General features: G+C 50.1%; 1 pseudogene; it reads right to left on the bottom strand.

Moving 5' to 3' along the window:
* The window catches only part of LOC121082021, a 44,745-nt pseudogene that overhangs the window by 7,142 nt on the left and 14,950 nt on the right, over positions 1 to 22,653 (bottom strand).

The following is a 22,653-nucleotide window of genomic DNA, read 5'->3' as shown; positions in this document are numbered from 1 at the left end:
TAAAGGCTCATCCTGGAGGTCTGTAGGGGCTTAGTGCTCGCCCACCAAAGCTCTTCTGCTGTGTACCTCTCTGCCTTTACAAACACCTTGCAGCACAACGAATGCATGGTATGAAAGCTCGCTGCTTTGGCTGCTCTGGGATCAGCGGTCGGAGCCAGGCGCGCTGAGCCCTGGCTCTGCACAGACCAGCTGGGAGCCACAGGGACAGCAGGAAGGTGCCGGCACTGCCCTGCTGACCACCGGCCCTGACTAGAAATTCCGTGGGAACCAACTGGGCTGGAAGAGGATTTGTGCCTCGCCTTTGCTGTGGGTAGCAGGAGGAGGAGAAAGGAGCTGTACCTGAGATGTCGCAGTAGACTGTTGATACACTCTGGCTTCTCGGGGTTTGAAGATCACGTAAATTTCAACTGAAGAATCTGGCCAGACATCTCCCTCCTAAGACAGGAGACAACAAACCATTTATCTTCAAACGTTACATTTCTTGTTTTCAACCACAGCCCTGTAAGCCTTTATTTAGAGCATCAATGACGAGCAAGGAGAAAACAACACTTACAAAATGTGTAAGACTTTGGAAGCAGCTGTGAAAAAAATTAAGTCCCTTACCTTTACTAGCACCTGGTAAAGGCTTGGGTTTTGGTTTTTTTTTTTTTTTTTTTTTTTTTTTTTTTTGTTTAATTAGGGCTATAATAAAGGACCTAAACTGGCTGGCTTCAGCATATCAAGGATCTCTTCAGAAGTGCCAGCTGACCTAAAGAAAAGATACGGTTTCCCTCCAAACCTTCCCTTATACCCCTGTGTCACTACAGCCATGTGAACACGATTTCTCAGATCAGAAGAGATTTAGCAAGTCAAATGGATTTCTCCATTCTTAGTTACAAAGATAGAAAGAAAGAAAACCAAGCCTGCCTTCATCATTGCAGAAGAGATCTGTAAACCAGCTCACAAACAAAGGCAAGGTCCCGTCAGAGCTGGCTACCCCGGCCAGGGCTCACTGTCCAAGCCTCCCTCTGCTTGCAGGCAACAACTGGCAGAAGAGGAATATCAGGGCTTTGCAATCTGCTCCGGCTGCCTGTGGGTCTCCACAGGGGGTATGAGACATCGCCCATGACACAAAGCCCTAGTTGCCCTGGCCTCCTCCCGTTCCTGCATCACCGCTGCTGTCGGAAGCAGAACTGGAGCTGGGTCAGTGCCCACGTGGCATTTCTCTGACACTAGAATGTGATCCTGGCTCAAAATAACCCAAACCGAACACCAAAATGGTGAACTTCCACTACACAAAAAAAAATCCAGCTTCAGCAAGAACCTGGGAGAACCCTGCAAGCGTAAATCTTCAAACAGCGAGGGAGTGGCAATGGGTCCCGGCAGGTGTTATTCCCAGCGGCCGAGGCCCCAGCGGGATGATTTGCCCAACACCACCGAGACCACGGTGATTGCTGCAGTGTTGCTGGGATCTCTCTGTACGCTGTATAATTCACCAGATGTCCTGCCATGCTCCAGGAAGCCAGTCAGTGGTGCAATAAGATCCTGGCAAGGGACATATCTCCCTACATCCAGGGTGCTGCTGGATCCCAAGGCACAGTCAGAGGAGACTGCTCTAAGGCATCAGAGGAAACGAGCCTACGGACGAGCAACACAACCCATCCATTCACCTGCATCCGCACAGCTCTCTGCAACAATCCTAATGCAGCATTATTGATGGAGCCTTGCACTCATATCCTCGCTCCCAAGAAAACCTGCACCAGCAGTTAATAGACTCAGATCTCTGACATGAAATCACCGTTCTCCAGGATTCAATGTATTTGGACAGAAACTTTGGTCAGTACATCCACAATCAGCTTCCCTGTATTGTCAGTGAAGCTACACGCCAGACTGACTCAAAGGGAGAGGGCAAGAAGAAATCATCAGTTACACATTATTCTACTATTCTGCGGCTAAAAAAAAATTGTTAAGGCCATGACTATTTTGGGAAACCTTTGTCATTTCTCCCTTCATTACTGCTGTATGTCAGACCATACAACTGGAAAATACTGCGAGTTATTTCTCCTGGGAAATGAAAATAGGCTGTTGGAAAGGTTCCTCACATTCCTGCTACCCCAGGGGGAAGAAAGAATTGCTGGTTAAAAGGATACACTTCACTACTCACCCTTGGGGCTACTGCTACATAGGCGTACCAGCCCTGGGACACGGCAGGAGCCAGCGGTCTGCCGCGGCTAGCATATTCTCCATAAGATGGCAGTTGAGTCAGATCATGGAAAACTACCGTGGATGCTTGCCAGGACAGAAATGCAACTATGCAGTGCTGTGAACACAATATTGCAACACTTCTGGCTTAATGTCAGCCTCAGGCAGGCTGCAGTTGGCAGGTGGCATAAAATACAGACGGTGGATGTATGATGATCCAGCACAAAAACTCCTGCTGTTGCGCCCTGGCTTTGCTACAGCATACGGCAACGTGATACCCGAGGGGACGGCACACCATGACTCACCACTACAGAAGTGATCTCAATAAGGAGACCAACCGTAAATAGATGCAGATCCTATTTCCCCTCCCTCAGCCCCTATAATAATGAGAATCGCCTCCATCTCCACCAGCCTGAAAAGGAAAAAGCTGGTCTTGGAAAGTGGGGCACCACCAACTGTCGGCCTGCTTTGTTTGGTGGAGGGAGAAGGTGATCCATGGAAAGGAAATCACTGCTCAAAGCACACCAAAACCCCCAAAGACAGAGCTGGCAACACAAGTACTGAAGTGACTCCCCAAAGTGCATCCTGTTAGTTCAGGGCACTCAGGGAAAAGGCAACGCCAAAGCCAGTATCTGCCCCTTCCCATAAATAACCGAACCCACAGCGAGCGGTGGGATGGACCATTGCTCCCACTGGAGATGGCGCCTTCTGCCAAAACCCAAAGTGCTCTGCAGTCCCCTCTCATTTGGATGGGGACCAGCTGGGCACCTCAGCTGAGGTGGAGGTTTGCAGAACAAATATCGCTGTCATCTCCTGGCCCAACCTCTGCACCACCAGCAGTAGCACTTGCGTAACCTGCACATCTTGAAGACCACCTCCATCGGCTCAGAGCTGACACGTGGCACTGAGGAGTCGCTACCAGGCAATGACAAGACAGTGATGACTTGTCAAGGTAAGAGCAATGATTACAAATCCTTTTCCTCCCTTTCCTCTGGTTTCCATTTCCAAGGAGTCAGCTCCCATGTGTCTGTACTGTGACTTACAGCTAAGCTGTGGTGGGGAAGGTGCAGCAAAGGACTTTGTCCTTTGAGAGCCACCTGGGCTTCTACCACAGATGCTTCTGCTGACATACCATGCGTCTTTGCAAAAATAAATCAAATTTGAGACGCACTCAGAAAGTCAGAGAAACAGCTTGTTTCCCACAGGCTTGGACGGCTGCTCAAAATGTTCATGGTCACAGGCTGACTGCAAAACCACTCCTCCTCTTTTTTCTTATTATTTTCATCAGCAAGTTAACCTTATACAGGCTGAAACAGCCTGCTGCAGCTTCCACTGAGAGCAACACCTGGCAGCTAACAGCCCGCTTGCACAGCAAAGCTGCTGCACAAACCCTGCAAAGCCACCCTGCCCAGAGAGCCTTTCCAAGGCTATCGTCCCTCCAGCGGCCTCCTAACCTCTGGAAACCTCCAGCCACTTGTTCCAAGGGTTTGATTCTTTCTGTAGGGTGCTCCCAGGCACCACAGGTGATAGGTGGGAAGAGCAGCCGCCGCTTTTGGCCAGGAGGTCCGAGGCAGCAAGGTCCCAGCTCTGGTGGGGCCCCTCCAGCAGATTTACATGGCGCTGCAAGAAGGGTCTCTGTCCATGCTAGAAGTTACGGGACTCTCACCGGGGAGAAGGTTGTGGAAGTCAGCAGCAGTGGATTTTTAGATGTTACATTTGATAGGAAAAAAGACTAACATTTGATGTGAAGACACCCGTATGCCAGGGGGGAAATCAGACATCAGCAAAACTATGAATGTGAAACCCATTGTTCCATAAATCATGGAATTAATGGAAATCTAAAGACTGATAATGCTGAACAGGACAGGAGGGGAACGACTCCTGTAGTATCCCACTTACACCCAGTCCTAAGCAAACTGTAACATCAACACAGCCATTCAGGAAAGGTTTCCACTCAAGACTTGAGGCCAGGCTACACTCTGGGTCCGTACAGCGCTACACGGAGCACCAGGACTCAGCGGGCAGCCAGGCTGCTGGACCTCACCCTAATGCACTTCAGGAGCCCAAGAGCAGGTTAAGCTCGTTATGGAGACCTAGCCCAGTTGTAATGAAGCAGGAGCCCTGGGACATGCTCCAAAAGCAGCTGGCACAGCTCAGGTGATCTCTCTGCAATACCCCTGCTGCTCTGACACAGGCTCTTGGTCCCATCATGCTGCTCTCAGCTGCAGTGGTGTGAAACTGCAGCTGTGCTGACATGGGGGGCTCTCAGCCTCATTCGGGCTATAGAAGAGAACAAGATCCCCTTCCTTAAAAAAAAAATAAAATAGTTTCACCTACTATAAAAGAAAGAAGAGGCTCGGATTATTCTAGGGTTTGCTCCAAGATGAGAAGGGATTTTGCATTGCTCAGGCAGCAGGCATTCTTCATCTCAGACCACGCAAATACTCAGAGTCAGGGCTCTGTTTCATTGAAGGACTTGAGGTTTTGATTGCGCGAACACCAAAGCAAAAAGTTTTCTCCAAGTCTGCAATGAAACTCAAAAAGTCCGTTTAAACCTGCCAGCCTTGCGTGCAGGCTCACAGACAATGCTGGGAGGGAGAGTCACACATGGTATAAATCCAGATTATAAGAAGGGATTGGTCTTTCCGTGATTAAACTTGGGCTGAACTTGGCCTCCTTTCCATAGAGGACCTTTTCATTCTTCAATAGGTGAACTAATGCCCATGGTTAATCCCCATATGCTACGTGTAAGGCCTGCCCTTATATATAATAATCAGTACCCCTGAACACTGTAAGGACACTTATGAAGTGCCCTTCATTTACAGCCCTTGCAGCAGAGCTCAGCTTTAGGCAGGCTCTCGCCGCCTGCCAGGAGCTCACTGTTTAGAAACGCTTTTTTGCAACAACCTCTCCCAGCCTCACTAGAAACCTCATGTCTTCCCTCTCGGCACATCAAGATGCTGATGCGGGTATCTGCCAAGTGACCTCATCCAGGGAGGAGGAGGAGGAGGAAGAGAGGTTCTCAGCTATCACTTACCACCGGCTCAATGGCAAAAATATCACTGGAGAAAAGCATAGGGTCTTCTTGCACCTTTGCCCTCTGGTTCTGGAAGGCACAGGAGAGAAGAGAAAGGCATTCTTGGAGCGTGGGGTCCATTGCACACTGCTTGAGAAAAGAATTCCTCTCATTCTCCTCCTGCTTCTGCAGCCTGCGACAGCGCCTGCAGCCATGGAGAGACACAAACCAAGCAGATCATTTAATAAAATTTGCAGAGACTGTTGCGTAAGCGCAGAAGCAGCAACGCCCTGGGGGAGGAACAGCAGGAGCAGCTCAGCAAGGGGCTGACCCCACGCCACGGGGTCCCAAGCAGATCAGGTTATCACTTGTTCGCTGGCATGGCAGGTAGTTTTACGCCACACTCACGAGCTAAGAGGAGGTTTTTGAAAGCTAGCAGCCCTCCGGAGAGCCTCCTGGCTCAAAGCTACTGCCACGACTAATGGACAACCCACCAACACCCTCAGATGGCTCTTCCTCCCGTAGAGGTGCTCGGGGGAGATGGATGAAGGTGAAGGAGCACACACTGCAGTGCTTCGCTGGCAAGGGGAGAGCAGCTGGGATTCAGCTGCAGGTTACCAGCACCACTCTTTTTTACCTTCCCTTTTGGACTGGCAGGGATAAGCAAACTAGATCTGCTCCACTGCCTACACTGCCATCCAGCAGAGGATCCCAGAGCATTTGATAAGCAAACTCACAGACTTTCAGGCATTGCATCACTTCAGTGAAATTAACGGGTTTATATGCATGAAGACAGAGGCCCCGAGAGGTGAAGGGACTTTGCCTAGCATCACCCAATAACGAAGGCAGGACCAGCATCTCTGAATCCAAACCCTTACATCCAGCCTTGAACCACTTCAACATTTTTCTCTTTTTGGCCTTCTCCACAGAGCTTTGACACAGGTCACCTCTCCCTTACTCGGCAGTTGTAGCAGCAATCATTCTAGTGTTTAAAGCTGCTCGCAACGGAGAGGTGAGAAGGGAGCACTGCTGCAGAGCACTTGCTTCCCAGCTGGCACGTGGATGTGCCCCCTTCACGCTCCAGTCCCCTGGCCACCAAGGACCAGCAAGTGACTACTCGAGGGGGATGAGGGGAAGGCTCCGTACACAGCACATCAGGGCAACGTGGTATAAACAGGACCGCAATCACCACCCAGCTAAATTCCAATACATTTAGAAAGGAAACACAGCCACGGACATTACTAGCAGCACGCAGACAGAGCCTCGGGCAAATGCTGTCACCAGTGCCAAAAATACTTTCTTTGGCTTGCTCCCTGTGGAGTGTCATGAGAAATGTTTTTCCACGGCTGACCTACAGCGTTGTGCATGAGGGGGGCTTCCAGGCACCGAGATGAGCAACCCTCAACTAAGCCTTCATCAACAGACAATAATTCCATTGTTGAATCCCAGAAAGTCCTGCAGGAGGGAGACAGAGCAAACCCCTGGGTAGACCTTGTGATGATCCAGGTCTTTTGGGGTGACAGCCAAGCGCAGGGTGCTGAACTGCCTCCTCCCATTGGAAAGGTCCTCTCTGCTCTGACATCTCAAAAGCTTCTGCTACAGCAGGACAGTGGCCTCGGAGCTATGACCACCTCTAAGACTGCAAGTAAGGAAGAACAAAGCACTCTGCTCAGAGTGTAGAACACGAGCTGGCATAAGATCAAGTGCCATTGGAAAAAAATTGGGTTGAAGTTAACTGTGGGGAAACCTGGTTGCTTCTGAGGGGAGAGAGGATCACTCAGGGTCCCATCTGAGATAGGCAGGTGGGAAGAGATGCTAAAAGAATGGTGCAGGGACGTACTAAGAGAAGGTCATGAGACTTTTTCTGTTAACACACTGATCTTGCACAGATGGCCTCAACGTTCGGGGCCAGCAAAGCACCCTGCCCTGTGCACTACTGCAAAAGCAGGCTGAAGGAGGTTGCTGTCCTACCAGAGCTGGAGGGGAAGAAACTGCAGTGAATATCACAGCAGGTACGCTGCCTGCAGCTGTTAGGTGCTACCGCCCAACGCCATCCCAGGTAAGGAGTGCCGACACCTTCCTCAGCCTCACAGACCCCCTGCCAGCCCAGGGACCTGGCCTCACTGACTTAGGGCTCCCACAGATGGGAATTTGCTCTCCGGGGAAATGCAACCTTTCCCCCCCAAAACATCAGCTGGAACATGGATGGAACCGGAATGGGAAGCACTGAGCTCCATTACCCTGAAGCCCAGGGGGGGACACCCTGGTGTCGTGGATGGTTTACTTGTCCTATGCCACTCAAAAAAGCACCAACATCCCTCTGAGGCCGTATGTTAGTTTTACCCTTGGGCAGTGTATCTTACTGAAATGAATCTTCCCAGTGAACCTCAGCTTCTCCTGATCCTCCTCTTCTTGACTAACAAAAGCCTTCCACTGGAGTGGGCTATGACTTTACTCCGATTGTGGATGACGATGGATCTGTGGTTTGACAGCGTGATGTAGGTCTTCCCAGCTGTCAAGGAGTTCCTGCCTAGCCTGATGTTGACATCTTCAGCGGCTCCATGAAGGCTTGTGTGAATATCTTCACCTGGAACAAAGCAAAAGGGAGACTTTGCTCATCGCCCTTGCTGATGGGAGTACAAGGAACGGAGGAAGCCACAGGGAACAGAAGTGTCACAGCCTTTAGCTGTATTAGCAGTTCCACAGATCAATACCTTTGTCACATCCTGATAGCTGCATGTGTACAGCACGAGGATGTCCTGGACACCAGCTTAAGCACCTTATTTCTGGGTGGGCTTGTAAAGATTTAACCCCAAGGTGACCCTGTCTACAGGGGGACTTTTTCAGATGTGCCCAGGTGGCCTTTGGGTTGCCATCCCACTCGGGTCACAGGGAATTCTGCATCTGAGTCGTTCAGGTGACTCTCAGGAGTCACACCTCGGTCATGGCTCACCCAGAGTCTCCTGCAAGCATGCCACCGGGGTTGTGTCTCTCCTGATCCCTTGTTGCCAACAAGCGAAGGTGCCTGGGGCATGTAGGCAGAAGAGGGAGGCAAGCAAAGTGACAGCCCCCGGCAGGATGGGACGCAGATGAGAACTTCACCGTGTTGGAGCAGCAGGGCCCTCACTTGCTGTGTGTCTGTGCAGACAGGTCGGAACGAGACTGGTGGGGCACGGCCCACGCCAACCTGCCCATCACAGCCCTGCAAGCCCATTTCTTCTGCCTGGAGCCTGTCGGTGCCTGTGCCCGAGCGTGCAAGCCTGCACCGAGCATTCCCAAGCTGTCCCACAACCCGAGCGAGCACACCTTTGCCTTCCACCTCAGACCGAAGAGGAGAGAGCCCCTGGCTGCGCACAGCAGCTGATGAACGCCTGGAGTCTTGCTGGAGCACCTGCCAGCACTTCACCCTCCAGAAGAGACCCCCACCAAAGCGTCCCTCACTGCCAGAGCTTCCAAACTTTCATTCTTCCCAACCAAGCAGCTCCTGGGAGTCAACCATCTCAAACTTGAGCACCGAGCCTACTCTGCCTGTTGCAGGTGAGGGTTTCCAGGTGAGAAGCAAACCACAAACACGAGACATTCTCCGTCAAAATGGCACTTCTGTGGAGCGTGTTTAAAGCCTCAGAGCCAGCCCCAGCTGAGAAGGGCAGCGACCCGGCCATCCCTGGAGAGCATCCCCCTGCCGAGGCAGAGCCTTCTCCTCGCTGCACGGGTTACAGCAAGGCAGCAGGGGATGGACCTGCCTTTCCAAGGCTGCCACACAACAGCACCGGGGAGAGCTGGCGGTGTCCTACACGGACTCCTTAAACCCTAAGCCGGACACAATGCGGCGAATCACAGCTGTGCCAGGAGAAAGAGAGCCCCTCTCTTGGAGGGAGGTTGGGAATGAATCACCCTTCAAACAGATCTCTGCAGCCATTCCCTCACCTCCACACATGGAGAGTTCGGCCTTCGTGCCTGTATAACCTCAACCTCTCTGCTCTTAAGGGAGCCCAGGAGGAGCGGGAGGGATTCGTGGCCAGAGATGAGTTATGTTGCGAGAGAAACAGCAACGTCTCCAATGACTGGACAGCCTGCTTTCTGGAATGGACAACTTAGCGTAGAAAAATAACTGAGGTTCAGAAGCGTTACAGAGGCAGGTGTGCTTTATAAGCACTGCCTTCCCCCTCTGCCGAATCCTCGGCGTACGTGGGCAAGCAGAGGAAGCAGGACCCAAGAAATGGGAGACATGCACAGTGCTTTGAGCATGTACAACTCAGGTTCATGGAAACATGACATGAAAAACGCTCTACGAGACAACAAACTACTGCAAAATAAACTCCACGAAAACTATCATGATCTCGCTGTCTAAACCCATGGCCAGGTGGGTCTTGAAATAATGGGTATACTTCTGATCTTAAAAACCAAGCTGAAGCCTTTGAAATGTCATCTTTCTTTCTGCCCTTCTCCGAAGTACAGAGCAGCTTCTATACGAAGACTGAACAGGATTCCTCAACCTAGAAACCACATAGGAGATAGGTAGGTTTGTAAAAATATGAATGGCCTGGGAAAAACTTAACGCGGAAAAAAATGTCACAATTTGTTGTAAAACAGGAACCCGAGGGCCTGAAATAGTATTAGTCAAAATTAGAGAAAAGTAGTACTAGTACTTTTCCAAGGAATATTCCTTCCTTTGGAACGTACTGCCATAGGTGCCTACAGACACTCATCGCTATAAATCCACAAAGCAACTGGACAAAGGCTTGGCAGGTAAAACCATCAGAAGCGACTAAACAAAGACGTGAATAAAGCCTCCAGCACAGAAAAATGCTGCCTCCAAGGCCCACGAGGGAGAAAGCATATGCACTGCCTGCTTCTACACGCTTTGCTGAGCATCCCCTACTGCTGCTCTCCTGGAGAGCACTTACACTCCCGGCTGCAGGCACCGAGGACGCTTCTGAAGGCTGGAGGGCTTTGCCGGAGCACCTTCTACCACAGAGAGAAGGATCTGGCATCGTGCTGACTGTGTAAACCCACAAACCTCCCGGTACAGACGAGAGCGTGCGGATGCCAGCGAGTCAGGAGGGAGCAGCAGGTCTTTCTGCCAGGCAGATAAACTGGCACAGAGCAGAGCTGTCAGGGTTGGCCCCAGGGCCAGCTGCAGGCTTCATGCCTGGGTGCCAAATTAGATGTGACATTTATTTAAGACTCTTGGTTATTTAATATATAAGTCTGGAGGAAAAAAAACCAACCCAACCACAAAACAATCTCTGTACTGTAACAGCAATGTAGCCCTAGGTATTTCACTTGATGGGGTGATGTCCGTGGGTCTGTGCTTTGGGACGCTTTGCTGCCATGAAAGCACATTTACTGAATCCAGACGTACCTGCTCTATCGTTACTTACACAACACGATGACCTTATTACAGGCTGTCAGCTCTCTCATTCTTACATGCTTTTGACGTATTTCCCAGAGACAGCAGGACACAGCTCACTCTGCAACCTGAACAAAGCAACACCTGAACTTGAAATTAAAAGAGAGGCTTCTTATACAGCAGTAGAGCAGATGCTTTGGGCTGTGCACTCCTGAACGATGCTCTCTGAGACAGCAGGAACACCACCGTGTTTTATTCCAGCATCCATCTGCATGGCTATGGCCACCGGTATCTTAGCACATCACGGTAACTTTTAACTATCTGAAAGTAAGAAATCCAGCACTGGGACATCCTCTGTGGGGCCTGTTGTGCAGGAGGAGAGGGAATTTACAGAAGAGCTAAAATATCTTTCCGAATATTAAGCAAACCCTTGAACAAGATTTCAAAACAAATTTCAGGTTTTATGAAGAATGCGTTCCCAGCATTCAACAGCCAGTACCTTCCTCCATCGATTACTGCTCTAAATGTTAGGAAGCTGGTAGCCAGATGGATTAGACTGAAGAGAAACAAAACAGCACTCTGCTGCCTTTCGTCCTCACCGTAATATTCTTCCTCTATCCCTGTAACTCCCTCCTCGCTGCATTTGGATTTTAAACCTTTTTAGGACTGCATGACAGTCCGGTTCAGAATATTTGGGTAACAGGGAAAGCAAGTTTAAATTAATTTGCCCAGTTTGTCAGAAAACTATGCCTGGCTCTCACCTCTTCTAAAAGAGACAGGTCCTGCTGCTTTTTCACTGAAAATACAAGCAAGCAACGAAAGCCGAGCTCTTCACTCAGAAGAGTGTCATTGTACCTCCACATCGATCCTCTGAGCAGTTCTTTTGCTCCTGCTGCTATCACGATACCCAACTGCCTCACCATCACCAGCATATTCTGGGTTTTCAAACAGCGTGCAAAGGTCTGCTGGCACCACTTCACCACCGGAGAAGGGAGTCACTTCACCAGGCTAACGATCTCTGGAAAGCGAGAGGAGTCCCCTGCGGCTGGATCCAGCCCTCCCCACCATATGCTTTTTGCTGCACCTCCCACAGAGCTACCTCGGTCAGAGTCAGGAGCGCTGCTCTGAGCTGTTTTGCTGTCAGGAAGCTAATGGCATCACCTACAAAGTGTGCTGGGTCTCTGACAAAGGCCACCTGTCAGTCCCCACGCTCGTATTTCCAGCACTAGAGCAAAACACAGGGCAGTGACAGTCATTTTTAAGTGTTTCTCTGAGGCAGTGTTCATGAGCTACCTTCAGACATCATTAAAACCATCGTGCTAGTTACTCCAGCCCTAGGAGCAGCTTGTTTATAAACCTCACCATTAAATAACTGCTGCCAACACAGGGGTTTCTACAGGACCATTGCCCAGGCTACAACAAAGCTCAGGGCACCCTAATCATCACTGCTGCCACAGCTGATGCTGTCAACAGCTAAAGTCCCCAGCAAAGCCCCCTCTGAGCCCATGCAGCCCATCGCAAGGAAAGGATCTGCTACCCCAGAGCACTGCAAGCCACCGTGAGACAACAGATGGGCAGGAAAAGGGAGATGGAGAGCAATGACCAGCCACAGCGTCTACGGGACAGGTCGCAGGCTCTTCAGACGGCTCTCCTGCACTTAGGAGTCACCTTGCTTTCCACCAGGCTCCTTGCTGTGCATCCTCCTGTAATGGAGCACCCAAAGTATTCCCCATTACCTCCTCCGCACCGTGCTTAGGAAGGGCTGTTGGCTTTGTTACGGGATGAAATACTCCAGCGCAGGAATATCTGGCAGCCAGCACAGAGGCTTTGTGCTGCCCAGCGTGAAGGACCCTCGCAGAATGGATTGAAAGGACAATGAAACTGTTGGATAACGCAAGACAGCGCTGCCGCATATCCAGGATGCTGTGGGCTATTTTTAATCGTTATTGCCACTACAGCCATGATACGCTGCGGTCCCTGACCAGCTGAAACACTGCTTTTGGCCCACGGGGAAAAACAGGGCAGGAACCTTCATTCTGATTGCCTGGCAAAGGCATGCTCAATACGCCACTTCATAAATCAATCACCCTTCAGGCTACTCTTCTGCTTCTCAGCAGACGTTGATTGATCCACGAGGAAAGGAGACTAATGAATGGTCAGTTCTGCCCCGAAATGCATCCAGGGTTCATGGCACCTAAGAACATACTAGTGATTTCCACTGATGATAGAAGAGACAAGCTGCAGTCCAGGATGCCCTGCAAAGAGCTGAAAACTACGTTCTTCCAGAAATCCTTCACAGGCTAAGAACGGGATAGGCGGCGTCACATGGAAGTCTGCTTCTGGGGATGAACAAAACAGCCAAAAGGAGACTTTTAACTCCAAATAACCCTCCTAGCACCCACCCCCCAGCCGTGCTCATGCAGTCAACTCCACGGGTTGCTTTAGCAGCATTTTTGTCAGAAGGGGTGTCACATAGTTTTGGAGATATAAAGCCATGAATAACAAAAAAAAAAAAGATCAAGCAAATGAAGCACAAACTTAATTTCTTTTCTTCTACCCTCAAAGCGACAGACCATCGGCTTTGAAACACAAGGCCCTAGAGAGGGGCGAAGGCCATACTCTGTTTGCAAGAAATTTAACAACCTTATCTAAAACAGTATATATAAAGAAAAATCATTGTTACAAGCAGTTGTGGAAAAGGGGAACAAAGACAGGAAACGGTTGTTAACTGTTAGCTGATCTGACATAAAGGAACACTTTGGAGACCAATTATACTCACCCATCAATCTAATTGATTTGAACTATAAAAGCCTATATAACCAATTATTTGTATAAAGTATTAGTTACCAATCCTCAGTCCGTTGCAGCCCTGCTACGATTCAGATGCAAAGTCAACATATAATCGCACAAACTCCTATTTACACCTCTTTTTGCCTACAGTATATGCCACCCTGCACTCGCTTTGAAGCAGACGTACAAGAACATAAAAGTCCAACAGAAACTAGCCAATCCTGCTGGGAATTCTCACAAGTGAAGGAAGAAAAGCACAACATGCACTCACGACCTGAGGCAAGCAGAAAGGAAAATCCCTTTGCAAAGTTCTTAAATGCCTGGCTGTCCAAGGAAAAGCTAGAGCAGCCTCTTGTAATAACCACGGCGTCAGAGCCTGGCTTACACCTTTGGATAACATGGGAAACAAGATCTTTAAAAACTCACCAAACAAAACAAGTTTGTCTGCATCTGCTAGCACTAAACACAAACGGAAATAATTACATCAGTTCACGCACTACAGTAAAGCTCTGGAGCCAAGAGAGGCTGCTGCTTAGGGAAGCAGAAGGTTTCCCCACCTCTCAGCACTGGTAAGAAGCCACTACCAGCCTGCCTGGTGTTGAAGGGTCGTTGAATTGCGCGGCGATGAAGAGCTACAGACCTGACCAGCAGTGGCACACAGCGGTGGCCACCAGAAGCTATGGGGCTGTTGCCGTGAATTTAGCTCGATAGGAACCGAACACACTGCGACATCAGAGCCCCTGTGAACGCTCACACCAGACCAAGGTTAAAACCAGAAATGGTTTTGGCATTCCCACCCTGGTATCCTGCACAACACAGGCACAGCTCAGGTCAAGATGCAGCGAGGCAGAGGGTTTGCTCAGGCAAGTCCTGAGCCTCCTCCGCTCCGGCTGGAGTCAGTACAAACCGCGAGGGCTCAGCAACCTGAGTGATCTCAGGAATGTGAAACACAACACAGCGAGGGCTGAACCTCAGTTAAACCCTGCTGCCTATCCACATCCATCAGTGGGTTTGCAGAGAAAAAAAGACGAAGAAAAAGGCTTGATCTAGAGGCTAAGCCAATAGGATTTTCATTTTGTTTTCAAACAAGTTCCTGGAAGCTACCGATGGCAGTGCCAGCCTGGCAAGATGACAGGACCTTCGGTAGAAAGAGGGTTCTTAAAGGAAAGAGAAGAGAGGCATGCAGAGGTGGTTGTCTTCTCCAAAGTCTGCACAAAACCACAGACTAATATCACAGCGAGGTACTGTTTTACTCTTGCGAGTAGCTGAGATGCCCAGAGGTGATGGCACACCCGTGCTGCCGTTACTTGTTCAGCCTCAAACATCAACAAACACGTAGGGCTGGGATTTAATGAGCTTCCTGCGTGTGTACAGTGGCCACTAACACACCGCCAAGCCCTTGCAGAGGTGGCCTCATTTACCAAAGTAAGCCGATTCAGCTAAGCCCAGCATCAATTTCAGCTGAAGAAAGGGATTCAGCACCCCAACACACCGACATTCCCGGCTGGGAACCCCATGCTGATCTGTGCAGGAGCTGAGCAGTCAGTAACGCCCCTGACAATTCCCCTCGGCCCATACGCAACGCGATGCAGCCCCTACCACAGTTTCCCACCGCGGCCGAGATGCAGAGGCTGCGCTTGCCCTGCTGCCAGCCGAGCACACCTGGTTCTGTAGTTACCGTCATCTTCACCAAACCCAAATGGCTCTAACACACCACATCAAACTCTCTGTCGTGCCACAGGTGACTGAAGAGCTCCACATCAGCTCCCTAATTCATCGTGTTTCATATGCCTTGATTTTTCCTGTGATCTCATGCCTCCTTTTCCCCCATTTGTGATGAAACCTCGGTGTTTTCTCAAGCTGGCGGTTATCACTCACAGCTCCAGAGGCTGCTGCAGCACAGAGAAGCTGCCTGTGGTTAGACCGAGAAGGGCAGAGGCACCTCAGGGCAGTGGCTCAGGCCATCCTGCGTAGGGCAGAAGACCCAGATCCTATTCTGACATCCCCTGCCACCCTGAGCATTGCTGCCGCACTAAGTACAGTGATCCCCAGCCAGTTCTCCCAGATCTACCCAAGAAATTCTTTTGTTGTTATTTTTTATGCTTACGTTGCCCTAAGGAGATCTTGTCTATCGTGCAAGTGTTGGTGCTGGCTTAGAGGAAGGGGAAGATCTGAGGCCAGCTCATCACGCTTACTGACCAACCCAAACCACACATCCCAGTAGCTCTCCGGTGCTCAGTACCAAACCCCCCTGCAGCAGCCCCCCGCGTGCGGGCAGCCTAAGCAGCAGCTGCCGGCCAGCCTTCGGGACTGGGGGGGGCGGCGGGACCCTGCCAGGGAGGAGACGGCTCCGGCAGGGCTTGCTTCTCCACGCTGCAGGCTGGAATCACCACCCCTGACGTGTTTGACAAACACACAGATGCGGTGCTTCGGGACACGGTTTAGTGGTGGGCTTGGCAATCCGGGGTTAAGTTGGACTTGGTCATCTTCAAGGTCTTTTCCAACCTCCATCATTCTATGATTCTACGAGGCTGATGGCATTTGCCCCACGCCTGGCAAGCAGCAATGGGGAGGAAACGGTGCTGGGGACCCCCGTGCTGTCAGGGCCAGGCAGCAAAGCTCAGCGGCAGGGGGAACAAGGCAGCCAGAGCCCTCCCTGACCCAGGGCAAGGCAAGCTCTGCTCCACATCATCTCCAGCTCCCAGCGTGCTGCACTGAAGAAGCCTATTTAGCTGCTCTCTCCTGCCATACAGGAATAACCTGAATCTGGCACAGAGCAAGTCTTGCCGCCCAGGGCTCAGGAGGGGAGACATGACTTCACCCACTTCCTATGGGGACAGGAACTGAGCCAGCGCAGGAAAACTCACCCTGATTAACAACCACGGAGCCAGAATCAGACCCTGCTCGCACTTTCTACCTGCCCTTGAAGTAAGCAATTGAGGAGCCGAGGCTGAACTCCCCCAGCTGTGCCCTGGGCGTGCAGAACCACAAAGGATGCTCTGAGCCTGGGTCTGCCATCCACAGCAAACAAGCCAAGATTTGCTTTAGCACAGCTCCTGCTCAGCAGCTGTCAGCCCTCCTGCAAGCTGTGTGGGAAGTTGAGGGAAAACAGGGTATTCATCTGCCAAACACCTAGATGGTTCCTCACCAGGCTTTTAGCACAAGGCTGGAGGCTTCCAGCAGGACTAAAACCACCGAGAGCTACTCCTGAGCCACACACGTTACCTCTCTTCTGGGGAAACCGCTTTTTGGGGCTCCGAACCAAGGGGAGAGAGAAGAGTAATGGAATAGGCAGTTCTGCTTGAGGGCTGCCTCCTCTTGGGTATGCTGTCTCCTAAAATACTCCTATGGGTATGGGTTCTGATCCTCCCCTCAAAGAGGGTGAGATCCTGCCCCCAGGCTTTTGCTTCTGCGTTAGGCTCACAGAGCTACTGAAAGAGAGCCATCTGCATCGTCACTTTTATTACTGACAGCAATAAAAGCATCTCAATATATAGCGCCTCTCAGCCATGCACAAGCTCAGTGGTGCTTTGCTAATTACTGAAGTTTTCTGTGCTGACAAAGAGATGCCAAGGGATGCAGCAACCGATGGGGAAAAACTGCACAGAGGAATTTCAATACCGCACCACAGATCCCCTGGGCTAGAAGCGTGTTGTAGCGCCTTGCCACAAGGGCCAGTGGGCACTGCAGGCACCCACATACAGGCACAGGATCTGGTCCTACACCTTGAAGACCACCCATCATACTATACTAGTACTCGTTGGAGACAGGAGCCTAATGTGAGTCAGCATTTAGGGAGCTCTGAGTAGAGAAGCAATTCTCCTTCCACAACTCCAAGCATCTCTCCGGCACCTCCTGTCTCTGGCAGCCTTCTCCACCTGCATGGAGCACCTGCCGTAGACGTTATTGTTTCTGGATGGCACTGGACTGGTGGATTTGCTTTGCACCTCTGGCACACCTCTGGAAACCCGTCATGCATCTCCTCAGCCACGTGTCCCTGAGCAAAGCTCACCTTCCCACACCAAGCTGGTGCTACGCTGCCAGGTTGCAATAAATGTTGTTACTGCAGCAGACTGGGTTTGGTGTACAATCAGCAGCACTCAGGGCAAGCAGCTTGGGCATCATCTCACTTGAGCAGGACTTGACAGCTGAAAGAATATCGAAACTTTATGAATGCTGGCTTGGTTGAGACTAGGACTTACCTCCATAAACTTATTTTCCCACATCCACACGGTCCACACAGGGTGGGCTGAACGTCATCTGGGAAAGGCCAACTGACCGACAGGACTTTCAGTGGTATTGAAACCTTTTCCAAAGCTGTACGAGTGCTTCGCACGCAGGTTTCAGAAACCCTTTCAAGTACCATAATCTGATGTTAAGGTGCTGGACAGGGATATGCTGGAACCCTGAACATCCCAAGTCACCCTCATTTCAGTACGAGCTGGGATTTTTCACACCCAGACACATGTACACAGGCGAAAAGGAGGAGTTTAGGCACGTAAAGCACTGAAGGACAAGTTTTCATTGTAAATCATTACGCTCATAGCAGCAAACATTTTCTCCACGCTCATCCATAAATTTGTAGCAACAGAACCGCCACCACACACACAGTCCATCCAGGGGACAGTACCTGTGCTCCTAACCAGCCCAAAGGACACACAATTTAAATCAACCAAATCATACGCTAAGGGAAAAATTGTGACTTGTTCACATGGAAGAGCTCCATGCTTGCTTAAGCAATGCTAGGGACAGATCTGACCCAGCTTCAGCAGAAATTTAAGCAATGTTCACCTGATCCTGCGTAAGTCACCCTAAGAAGGGTGTGATCCATTGAGAACTACTGCTGCCTGCGAGCAAGTCAGTACCGATACACAGCCAAGCGAGGGAAACGCCTCCCAACACCTTAAACTGCTGTTTTGCTCTTAGCACTTCTGTTTCTTAATAAACACTCTGTTGGTGGCTCTGAAAGAGCAACCCGGCTGCTTTCTGTACGCGCGTCACAGGGAGCCTGCCGTGGTGCCGGACACATTAGCCAGGGCTCGCCGCGCGAGGTCAGGGAACGCTGTCTGGTGCTCTGCACTACTCCTGCAATAAGCTCTGCACCACACCTCGAAAGACTGATTGATTAAACGTTTCTGCTTCACTTTAGCAATTAATCTCAGCAGCCTTTCACTTACCTGTATGCTTCAAAGCTAGAGAGATAATCCCTTCATTATCCCCTTGCTCTCCTTCGCAATTCGTAGTTTATTTCAAAATAACTGCAACATTGTACTGGCAGGCAGGAATGAAATCCTGGGTTCATCTCCCAGGGAGCTGCACGTGTTCCTGGGAAAACACCCATCTCAGAGCCAGCAGAGAGTTTATCCCCGTGGCCTACCCACACAAATCACTTTTGCAAAGATCGACTATGGAGGAACCAGCTGTTTCAGTAAGAACAAGACTCTCAGGTTTTTCAAAGCAAGCCACAAAGATCCTGGCCCTAATTTTTCGCTCATTCTGTTCCGTCACAAAGTATAAACCCTACGGCCCTAATCTCCACTGTCACTGCTCATCTGCCCCAGAGAAATTCTAGCCCTCTGAATTTTATCCTATAGATTCTGTATAGGCGTACAAATAAGGCACTTTTTTGTGCTTCCCTAGCTGATATTTCAGTCACTCTTCCTAGAAACTGTTACCCAAAACAATAAGCTCCTCTGAGTGAGCATCAACCATTCTCCGTGAATATGTCAATAACTGAAAAACGTTAGACAAAGCTGAAATAAGTCGTAAGGCTACATAAGCATTTGGAAGATACAGGAGCATTTGTAACTCCACAAACCCAAGACAACTAAAATGCTCTTTGCCGGGCTAAAGCAGCACACAGTATCACCTCGGTTAGGACACCACACTTCCAAGGACCAACGCTGAGGAACAGGGACAAACCAAACCTCCCTCTCAGGCGAGAGGAAACACACGCCAAGTGCCTTCATGCAACTGAGGAAGCGTCTCGTTCGGCACCACAACATACCCCTGCTGAGCCAAGGCCGACAGAAGCATTTTAACATGACGCCTTTTCCTAAAGATATTCCCCACTTACTCTTGAGTGAAGCTTAAAGCTGATGGTGTTTCTGTGGCCTGATCTCAGCTTCTCCTAGCCTAACATAAATTTTACACCTATCTCGGGAGGCAGCGAGCTCTTCCTGCCAAATCCCAAGAGCCCTCAAGTCCTGGCTGCATTAGTCCTGATGTCGTGAGCTGTGGGACGCAGGTGGGAGAGGGCAAAAAGAAAGAACAAGGGTCTGCGCCAAAACAACGTAGAAGCAGTGCAGGGGACAGATGTGTAAGAGACAGCGGCATTGGAGCGAGTCTGACAGAGGCACGCATTCCCACGTTGCGCTTCAAACATAGCACCGCCAAGGAATGAAGCTTCACACGTGCATATGCACACCGTAACGGAGAATCAAGGTTCCTCCCGCCTCCGAATCAGCAACTCCCAGCAAAACCCGATTCCAAAAAAACTCATTCCTGCTTGAGGGGATGCACTTTAAAAGTCCCCTAAGCACCAACTATTTGTCACTTTTCTTTGAGGCAAAGCCGGGACAGGGGAGATACACCTGGAGAGGGAATTAAGGTGACTGGGACAACAGGGAATGATGGCAGATGACAGTCATGGGGGGTGCTGGGTGGAGAGCACCCAGCCGACGCCAGCATCCCCCAGGGAGAGACCGGCACACAGCCACACAGAACAAGGGCACACTCAGCCTTTGCCCCTTACCTGCTCACTCAAGCACTGAAACATACAGAGGTTTTGAAATAAAAGGTTGTAGAAGTAGTCTGCAAAGCACTTAACATTTTTCTGCTTTGAAAGGTCTCTGTTTCTCTGTTCTGAAGGACGCAGAGACTGGGCACCATGCAGCGCCCAGACCTTACCTGTGTCATAGTGAACTGTCAGGGGTCTGGAATAATCACCAGTCTTCTCTGGGTGGAAGTCCACCGTTACTTGCATGGCATCGCCAATCCCAAGAGTCCCAACGGAGGGATCAACAGAGAAAGGGCTGCAACACGGAGAGGCACATCAGGATTACTGTGGGACATTTGGGGACTACGTTCCTTCTGCCGTCTAGCTCACTCCAGCTCACCTGTATTAGCAAGGGGCCAAGAAACCACAGTCAGCAGCAGAAAAAGAGAACATACAGGGCCAGGAACTGAGCCACCGACCCAACTCCTGAAGAGCTCCAGCCCTCAGAAGATCCTAAGCTATAAAATGACCTCGTCTCCCCCATACCCTGCATCCAGTTTTCTGCAGCAAGGCTCAAGAGTCTGACTGCTAGCGATACGATCGGAGGAGGGTTTTTGAAGGGCACGGAGATGGCAAGAGTTATTTGCATGCACAACTTGACACTGAGTTGAATCCGTCTTTTCCTGCCACCTATAAACCTCAAGAGATGCAAATGTCAAGGCGATACCTGTCCCAGTGAGATTACACCCTGGAAATCAGACAGGGAGAACAGAAGTTTATTCTTGAATGGCCAGAGAATAATTAGAGTTTAATTGGCAGAATTAATCTATCTATCCTTTTTTTTTTTTTTTTTTTTTTACCTTGAAAGCATCCTGGTTTTGCCTCAGAAAGGGCACATTTTATCAGCATTTCAATGAAAGCTGTTCTAAGCAAAGAAAAATCTGTACGAGTGCAAAGGCAGATTAGAGTGATACAGAAACAAGAAAAGAAGACACAAAAGGAGTATCCCATTTACAGCCTGAACAATTAAATCTCTAGCTAAATGAAGCACCATTACCAGGAGCATTTCAAGGCACCTTTAACAGGAGGTTTTCTGCGTATTCACAAGCAATGCAGTCTGGGGCTCTGGGCTGTAATCCAGGCTTGGTAACTGTTTGCTTGGCCTACTAGAGAAATTCTGTGCAATGTGTGGGAAATATTATGAAAACGTGTCGGTGTACTTTAGATTTAACAAGAGCAATTATGATTTGTCACCAGGGAAACAGCTCTCAGCTGACAGACATAATTCAGTCCTTTAATGCTCAGGGAAAAGTCAGATGCAACATGTTTCTGCACAACAGCAGCTGGGCTTTGCGGCTCTTGTACAGCCTCACTTGGAAAGCAAAAGTTATTGCGTTTAGTGCTTTGCTGCTGGTCAATTTGTCACCTTAAAAATATGTTCTGCAGAGTTTTACAGTGATTGGGGAATGCAGCCCACAAAAATAATGAGAAAAATCAGAGCCATGCGCAAGCTGAGCTTCGTTCATGTAAGCAGTGACAGCTGATGAAATTGCTGGAGTTCCTGCTCGTTAAGGAGACACTGATGCAATTGGGGGCCTGACCTGCTCCCATCACGACTAGCAAGAACTTCGCCAGTGACTAATGGGGAAGCACTGGGCCTGCAATGTTCACGTGCTGGACCTGAGACTTTTGAGAGGGAGGAGGAAAGCCAAGGCGCCGCCAGCCTCAGAACCGGGCTGCTCTACATGGCCCTGCACCTGCACTGGGGGTTGTGCCTGGTTATACTGGGCAGGGCTCTGCTGGTGCTTGGCTGGGATCACTGCCTGCTGTGGGAAAGGCACAGAAAAATCCCCCCCCCCCCCCCCTTTTTATTTTATTATTTTTACCAGAAACATTGCCTGGAACAGAAAAGCTGCTGGTTAAAGGCCACACTTCAGCCCTACCTCCCACCCCATCCCCTTCCTACTCCGTCCCCATGTCTGCATACCCCTGCCCTCAGATAGCTGGGATGGGAATGACACTCCTGAGGATGACTTCAGGGGATGCCCGAGAAAGTAGATACCTTCGTATCTTCAAATTACCAGAGAAGAGGATCCCACCGAGGTCAGGACTCATTCTCAGGACTGAGAAACTGAGCGCAAGTCAGACACCGCACCTCCTGCCTCCCACCCCACGCTGTACCCACAGGACAACTTGGTTCCTGCTGTAGCAGGAGCTTGGTAACCCTCACGTAGACCTGGTTCTCCAAGACCCAGAGGGATGTAAGGTCCATGCTTCACCTGAACTCCGAACTTCAGTCCACATCACTAAGCTGTTCCCTGCAGCCTACAGATAAGAGATGCTAAGGAAACGTCCCTGACACACTAATAGCCACATGAAAACCACTGCCAACAGACGAAGCTGGCAGGCTAAACTTTGGCCTTTTAGCCATTAATTGTGAGCTGCTCTTTACGGTAATTCTTGTCCTGTTAGATCTACCCTTGTAATGAGTAACTACTGCTCCTGACAAAACAGGAAAGATAAGGTTTGGAGGTTTATTAATAGCTCTTCTTCTGACATGCTTTTTAACTATGTCCATTTGTACATTTGCTTTGT

The sequence above is a fragment of the Falco naumanni genome, unplaced genomic scaffold (genome assembly GCF_017639655.2).
Source record: "Falco naumanni isolate bFalNau1 unplaced genomic scaffold, bFalNau1.pat scaffold_152_arrow_pat_ctg1, whole genome shotgun sequence".
Taxonomy (NCBI): Eukaryota; Metazoa; Chordata; class Aves; order Falconiformes; family Falconidae; genus Falco; species Falco naumanni.
This window is presented reverse-complemented; position numbering and strand designations above follow the sequence as displayed.